Source organism: Somniosus microcephalus, chromosome 20, assembly GCF_052327205.1.
Source record: "Somniosus microcephalus isolate GS21.2 chromosome 20, FLI_Smic_1.0, whole genome shotgun sequence".
NCBI lineage: Eukaryota > Metazoa > Chordata > Chondrichthyes > Squaliformes > Somniosidae > Somniosus > Somniosus microcephalus.
In genome coordinates, this window is record NC_141006.1 from 8,151,815 (window position 1) to 8,159,789 (window position 7,975).

Genomic DNA, 7,975 nt, shown 5'->3' on the forward strand with positions numbered 1-7,975 from the left:
CTCAGTGCCCCCCTCTCACCCTCTGGACTGGCACTCAGTGTCGCTCTCACCCCCAGGACTGGCACTCAGTATCGTTCTCACCCCCAGGACTGGCACTCAGTGTCCCCTCTCACACCAGGACTGGCACTCAGTGCCCCTCTCACCCCCAGGACTGGCACTCAGTGCCCCTCTCACCCCCAGGACTGGCACTCAGTGCCCCTCTCACCACCAGGACTGGCACTCAGTGTCCCCTCTCACCCCCAGGACTGGCACTCAGTGCCCCCTCTCACCCCCAGTACTGGCACTCAGTGCCCCCTCTCATCCCCAGGACTGGCACTCAGTGACGCTCTCACCCCCAGGACTGGCACTCAGTGTCGCTTTCACCCCCAGGACTGGCACTCAGTGTCCCTCTCACCCCAGGACTGGCACTCAGTGACCCTCTCACCCCCAGGACTGGCACTCAGTGCCCCTCTCACCCCCAGGACTGGCACTCAGTATCCCTCTCACCCGCAGGACTGGCACTCAGTGTCGCTCTCACCCCCAGGACTGGCACTCAGTGCCCACTCTCACCCCCAGGACTTGCACACAGTGCCCCCTCTCACCCCCCAAGACTGGCACTCAGTGTCCCCTCTCACCACAGGACTGGCACTCAGTGTCCCTCTCACCCCCAGGACCGGCACTCAGTGCCCCTCTCCCCCCCAGGACTGGCACTCAGTGTCGCTCTCACCCCCAGGACTGGCACTCAGTGCCCCCTCTCACCCCCAGGACTGGCACTCAGTGTCCCTCTCACCCCCAGGACCGGCACTCAGTGCCCCCTCTCACCCCCAGGACTGGCACTCAGTGCCCCCTCTCAACCCCAGGACTGGCACTCAGTGCCCCCCTCACCCCCAGGACTGGCACTCAGTGCCCCTCTCACCCCCAGGACTGGCACTCAGTGTCCCTCTCACCCCCAGGACTGGCACTCAGTGCCCCCTCTCACACCCAGGACTGGCACTCAGTGCCCCTCTCACCCCCCAGGATTGGCACTCCGTGCCCCTCTCACCCCCAGGACTGGCACTCAGTGTCCCTCTCACCCCCAGGACTGGCACTCAGTGTCCCTCTCACCCCCAGGACTGGCACTCAGTGTCCCCTCCCCCCAGGACTGGCACTCAGTGTCCCTCTCACCCCCAGGACTGGCACTCAGTGTCCCTCTCACCCCCAGGACTGGCAGTCAGTGCCCCTCCCACCCCCAATATGGGCACTCACTGACCCTCTCACCCCCAGGACTGGCACTCAGTGTCGCTCTCACCCCCAGGACTGGCACTCAGTGCCCCTCTCACTCCCAGGACTGGCACTCAGTGTCCTTCTCACCCCCAGGACTGGCACTCAGTGTCCGTCTCACCCCCAGGACTGGCACTCAGTATCGCTCTCTCACCCCCAGGACTGGCACTCAGTGCCCCCTCTCACGCCCAGGACTGGCACACAGTGCCCCTCTCACCCCAGGACTGGCACTCAGTGCCCCCTCTCACCCCCAGGACTGGCACTCAGTGTCCCTCTCACCCCCAGAACTGGCACTCAGTGTCCCTCTCACCCCCAGGGACTGGCACTCAGTGCCCCCTCTCACCCCCAGGACAGGCACTCAGTGTCCCTCTCACCCCCAGGACTGGCACTCAGTGCCCCTCTCACCCCCAGGACTGGCACTCAGTGTCCCTCTCACCCCCAGGACTGGCACTCTGTGCCCCTCTCACCACCAGGACTGGCACTCAGTGCCCCCTCTCACCCCCAGGCCTGGCACTCAGTGTCCCTTTCACCCCCAGGACTGGCACTCAGTGTCCCTCTCCCCCCTGGACTGGCACTCAGTGTCACTCTCACCCCCAGGGCTGGCACTCAGTGTCCCCTCTCACACCCAGGACTGGCACTCAGTGTCCCTCTCAACCCCAGGACTGGCACTCAGTGTCCCCTCACCCCCCAGGACTGGCACTCAGTGCCCCCTCTCACCCCCAGGACTGGCACTCAGTGCCCCCTCTCACCCCCAGTACTGGCACACTGTGTCCCTCTCACCCCCAGGACTGGCACTCAGTGTCCCTCTCACCCCCAGGGCTGGCACTCAGTGTCCCTCTCACCCCCAGGACTGGCACTCAGTGGCCCTCTCACCCCCAGGACTGGCACTCAGTGTCCCCTCACCCCCCAGGACTGGGACTCAGTGCCCCCTCTCACCCCCAGGACTGGCACTCAGTGTCCCTCTCACCCCCAGGACTGGCACTCAGTGTCGCTCTCACCCCCAGGACTGGCACTCAGTGCCCACTCTCACCCCCAGGACTGGCACACAGTGCCCCCTCTCACCCCCCAAGACTGGCACTCAGTGTCCCCTCTCACCACAGGACTGGCACTCAGTGTCCCTCTCACCCCCAGGACCGGCACTCAGTTCCCCTCTCACCCCCAGGACTGGCACTCAGTGTCGCTCTCAACCCCAGGACTGGCACTCAGTGCCCCCTCTCACCCCCAGGACTGGCACTCAGTGTCCCTCTCACCCCCAGGACTGGCACTCAGTGCCCCCTCTCACCCTCAGGACTGGCACTCAGTGCCCCCTCCCACCCCCAGGACTGGCACTCAGTGCCCCCTCTCACCCCCAGGACTGGCACTCAGTGCCCCTCTCACCCCCAGGACAGGCACTCAGTGTCCCTCTCACCCCCAGGACTGGCACTCAGTGTCCCTCTCACCCCCAGGACTGGCACTCAGTGTCCCTCTCACCCCAGGACTGGCACTCAGTGTCCCTCTCACACCCAGGACTGGCACTCAGTGCCCCCTCTCACCCCCAGGACTGGCACTCAGTGCCCCCTCTCACCCCCAGGACTGGCACTCAGTGCCCCTCTCACCCCCAGGACTGGCACTCAGTGACCCCTCTCACCCCAGGGCTGGCACTCAGTGTCCCTATCACCCCCAGGACTGGCACTCAGTGCCCCCTGTCACCCCCAGGACTGGCACTCAGTGTCCCTCTCACCCCAGGACTGGCACTCAGTGCCCCTCTCACCCCTAGGACAGGCACTCAGTGACCCTCTCACCCACAGGACTGACACTCAGTGCCCCTCTCACCCCCAGGACTGGCACTCAGTGCCCCTCTCACCCCCAGGACTAGCACTCAGTGCCCCCTCTCAGCCCCAGGACTGGCACTCAGTGTCCCTCTCACCCCCAGGACTGCCACTCAGTGTCCCCTCTCACCCCCAGGACTGGCACTCATTGCCCCCTCTCACCCCCAGGACTGGCACTCAGTGTCCCCTCTCACCCCCAGGACTGGCACTCAGTGCCCCCTCCCACCCCCAGGACTGGCACTCAGTGCCCCCTCTCACCCCCAGGACTGGCACTCAGTGTCGCTCTCACCCCCAGGACTGGCACTCAGTATCGCTCTCACCCCAAGGACTGGCACTCAGTGTCCCTCTCACCCCAGGACTGGCACTCAGTGACCCTCTCACCCCCTGGACTGGCACTCAGTGCCCCTCTCACCCCCAGGACTGGCACTCAGTGCCCCTCTCACCCCCAGGCCTGGCACTCAGTGCCCCCTCTCACCCCCAGGCCTGGCACTCAGTGCCCCTCTCACCACCAGGACTGGCACTCAGTGTCCCCTCTCAACCCCAGGACTGGCACTCAGTGCCCCCTCTCACCCCCAGGACTGGCACTCAGTGCCCCCTCTCACCCCCAGGACTGGCACTCAGTGACGCTCTCACCCCCAGGACTGGCACTCAGTGTCGCTTTCACCCCCAGGACTGGCACTCAGTGTCCCTCTCACCCCAGGACTGGCACTGAGTGACCCTCTCACCCCCCAGGACTGGCACTCAGTGCCCCCTCTCACTCCCATGACTGGCACTCAGTGTCCCTCTCACCCGCAGGACTGGCACTCAGTGTCGCTCTCACCCCCAGGACTGGCACTCAGTGTCACTCTCACCCCCAGGACTGGCACTCAGTGCCCCCTCTCACCCCCAGGACTGGCACTCAGTGCCCCTCTCACCCCCAGGACTGGCACTCAGTGCCCCTCTCACCCCCAGGACTGGCACTCAGTGTTCCTCTCACCCCCAGGACTGGCACTCAGTGTCCCTCTCACCCCCTGGACTGGCACTCAGTGTCCCCTCCCCCCCAGGACTGGCACTCAGTGTCCCTCTCACCCCCAGGACTGGCACTCAGTGTCCCTCTCACCCCCAGGACTGGCAGTCAGTGCCCCTCTCACCCCCCAGGATGGGCACTCACTGACCCTCTCACCCTCAGGACAGGCACTCAGTGTCGCTCTCACCCCACCAGGACTGGCACTCAGTGCCCCTCTCACCCCCAGGACTGGCACTCAGTGTCCCTCTCACCCCCAGGACTGGCACTCAGTGTCCGTCTCACCCCCAGGACTGGCACTCAGTGTCGCTCTCACCCCCAGGACTGGCACTCAGTGCCCCTCTCACGCCAGGACTGGCACACAGTGCCCCTCTCACCCCAGGACTGGCACTCAGTGCCCCCTCTCACCCCCAGGACTGGCACTCAGTGTCCCTCTCACCCCCAGAACTGGCACTCAGTGTCCCTCTCACCCCCAGGACTGGCACTCAGTGCCCCCTCTCACCCCCAGGACTGGCATACAGTGTCGCTCTCACCCCCAGGACTGGCACTCAGAATCGCTCTCACCCCCAGGACTGGCACTCAGTGTCCCTCTCACCCCAGGACTGGCACTCAGTGACCCTCGCACCCCCTGGACTGGCACTCAGTGCCCCTCTCACCCCCAGGACTGGCACTCAGTGCCCCTCTCACCCCCAGGCCTGGCACTCAGTGCCCCCTCTCACCCCCAGGCCTGGCACTCAGTGCCCCTCTCACCACCAGGACTGGCACTTAGTGTCCCCTCTCAACCCCAGGACTGGCACTCAGTGCCCCCTCTCACCCCCAGGACTGGCACTCAGTGCCCCCTCTCACCCCCAGGACTGGCACTCAGTGACGCTCTCACCCCCAGGACTGGCACTCAGTGTCGCTTTCACCCCCAGGACTGGCACTCAGTGTCCCTCTCACCCCAGGACTGGCACTCAGTGACCCTCTCACACCCAGGACTGGCACTCAGTGCCCCCTCTCACCCCCATGACTGGCACTCAGTGTCCCTCTCACCCGCAGGACTGGCACTCAGTGTCGCTCTCACCCCCAGGACTGGCACTCAGTGTCCCTCTCACCCCCAGGACTGGCACTCAGTGCCCCCTCTCACACCCAGGACTGGCACTCAGTGCCCCTCTCACCCCCAGGACTGGCACTCAGTGCCCCTCTCACCCCCAGGACTGGCACTCAGTGTCCCTCTCACCCCCAGGACTGGCACTCAGTGTCCCTCTCACCCCCTGGACTGGCACTCAGTGTCCCCTCCCCCCCAGGACTGGCACTCAGTGTCCCTCTCACCCCCAGGACTGGCACTCAGTGTCCCTCTCACCCCCAGGACTGGCAGTCAGTGCCCCTCTCACCCCCAGGATGGGCACTCACTGACCCTCTCACCCTCAGGCCAGGCACTCAGTGTCGCTCTCACCCCCAGGACTGGCACTCAGTGCCCCTCTCACCCCCAGGACTGGCACTCAGTGTCCCTCTCACCCCCAGGACTGGCACTCAGTGTCCGTCTCACCCCCAGGACTGGCACTCAGTGTCACTCTCACCCCCAGGACTGGCACTCAGTGCCCCTCTCACGCCCAGGACTGGCACACAGTGCCCCTCTCACCCCAGGACTGGCACTCAGTGCCCCCTCTCACCCCCAGGACTGGCACTCAGTGTCCCTCTCACCCCCAGAACTGGCACTCAGTGTCCCCTCTCACCCCCAGGACTGGCACTCAGTGCCCCCTCTCACCCCCAGGACAGGCACTCAGTGTCCCCTCTCACCCCCAGGACTGGCACTCAGTGCCCCCTCTCACCCCCAGGACTGGCACTCAGTGTCCCTCTCACCCCCAGGACTGGCACTCAGTGCCCCCTCTCACCCCCAGGACTGGCACTCAGTGCCCCTCTCACCCCCAGGACTGGCACTCAGTGCCCCTCTCACCCCCAGGACTGGCACTCAGTGTCCCTTTCACCCCCAGGACTGGCACTCTGTGCCCCTCTCACCCCCAGGACTGGCACTCAGTGCCCACTCTCACCCCCAGGACTGGCACTCAGTGTCCCTCTCACCCCTAGGACTGGCACTCAGTGTCCCTCTCACCCCCAGGACTGGCACTCAGTGTCCCTCTCACCCCCAGGGCTGGCACTCAGTGTCCCTCTCACACCCAGGACTGGCACTCAGTGTCCCTCTCACCCCCAGGACTGGCACTCAGTGTCCCCTCACCCCCCAGGACTGGCACTCAGTGCCCCCTCTCACCCCCAGGACTGGCACTCAGTGCCCCCCTCTCACCCCCAGGACAGACACACTGTGTCCCCTCTCATCCCCAGGACTGGCACTCAGTGTCCCTCTCACCCCCAGGGCTGGCACTCAGTGTCCCTCTCACCCCCAGGACTGGCACTCAGTGTCCCTCTCACCCCCAGGACTGGCACTCAGTGTCCCCTCACCCCCCAGGACCTGGCACTCAGTGCCCCTTCTCACCCCCAGGACTGGCACTCAGTGTCCCGCTCACCCCCAGGACTGGCACTCAGTGTCGCTCTCACCCCCAGGACTGGCACTCAGTGCCCACTCTCACCCCCAGGACTGGCACAAAGTGCCCCCTCTCACCCCCCAAGACTGGCACTCAGTGTCCCCTCTCACCACAGACTGGCACTCAGTGTCCCTCTCACCCCCAGGAACCGGCACTCAGTGGCCCCTCTCACCCCCAGGACTGGCACTCAGTGTCGCTCTCACCCCCAGGACTGGCACTCAGTGCCCCCTCTCACCCCCAGGACTGGCACTCAGTGTCCCTCTCACCCCCAGGACTGGCACTCAGTGCCCCCTCATCACCCCCAGTACTGGCACTCAGTGCCCCCTCTCACCCCCAGGACTGGCACTCAGTGCCCCCTCTCACCCCCCAGGACTGGCACTCAGTGTCCCTCTCACCCCCCAGGACTGGCACTCAGTGTCCCTCGCACCCCCAGGACTGGCACTCAGTGTCCCTCTCACCACCAGGACTGGCACTCAGTGTCCTCTCACCCCAGGACTGGCACTCAGTGCCCCCTCTCTCACCCCCCAGGATTGGCACTCAGTGTCCCTCTCACCCCCAGGACTGGCACTCCGTGCCCCTCTCATCCCCAGGGTTGGCACTCAGTGTCCCTCTCTCACCCCCAGGACTGGCACTCAGTGCCCCTCTCACCCCCCAGGACTGGCACTCAGTGTCCCTCTCTCACCCCCAGGACTGGCACTCAGTGCCCCTCTCACCCCCAGGACGGGCCCTCAGTGCCCCCCTCTCACCCCCAGGACTGGAACTCAGTGCCCCCTCTCACTCCCCAAGGACTGTCACTCAGTGCCCCCTCTCACCCCCAGGACTGGCACTCAGTGCCGCCCTCTCACCCCCCAGGACTGGCACTCAGTGCCCCCTCTCACCCCCAGGACTGGCACTCAGTGTCCCTTTCACACCCAGGACTAGCACTCAGTGTCCCTCTCACCCCCCGGGACTGGCACTCAGTGCCCCCTCTCACCCCCAGGACTGGCACTCAGTGCCCCTCTCACCCCCAGGACTGGCACTCAGTGCCCCCTCTCACCCTAGGGCTGGCACTCAGTGTCCCTCTCACCCCCAGGACTGGCACTCAGTGCCCCCTGTCACCCCCAGGACTGGCCGACTCAGTGACCCTCTCACCCCCAGGACTGACACTCAGTGCCCCTCTCACCCCCAGGACTGCACTCAGTTGCCCCTCTCACTCCCCCAGGACTAGCACTCAGTGCCCCCTCTCACCCCCAGGACTGGCACTCAGTGTCCCGCCCCCCCCAGGACTGGCACTCAGTGTCCCCTCTCAACCACCAGGACTAGGCACTCAGTGCCCCCCTCTCACCCCCAGGACTGGCACTCAGTGTCCCCTCTCACCCCCAGGACTGGCACTCAGTGCCCCCTCCCACCCCCCAGGACTGGCATTC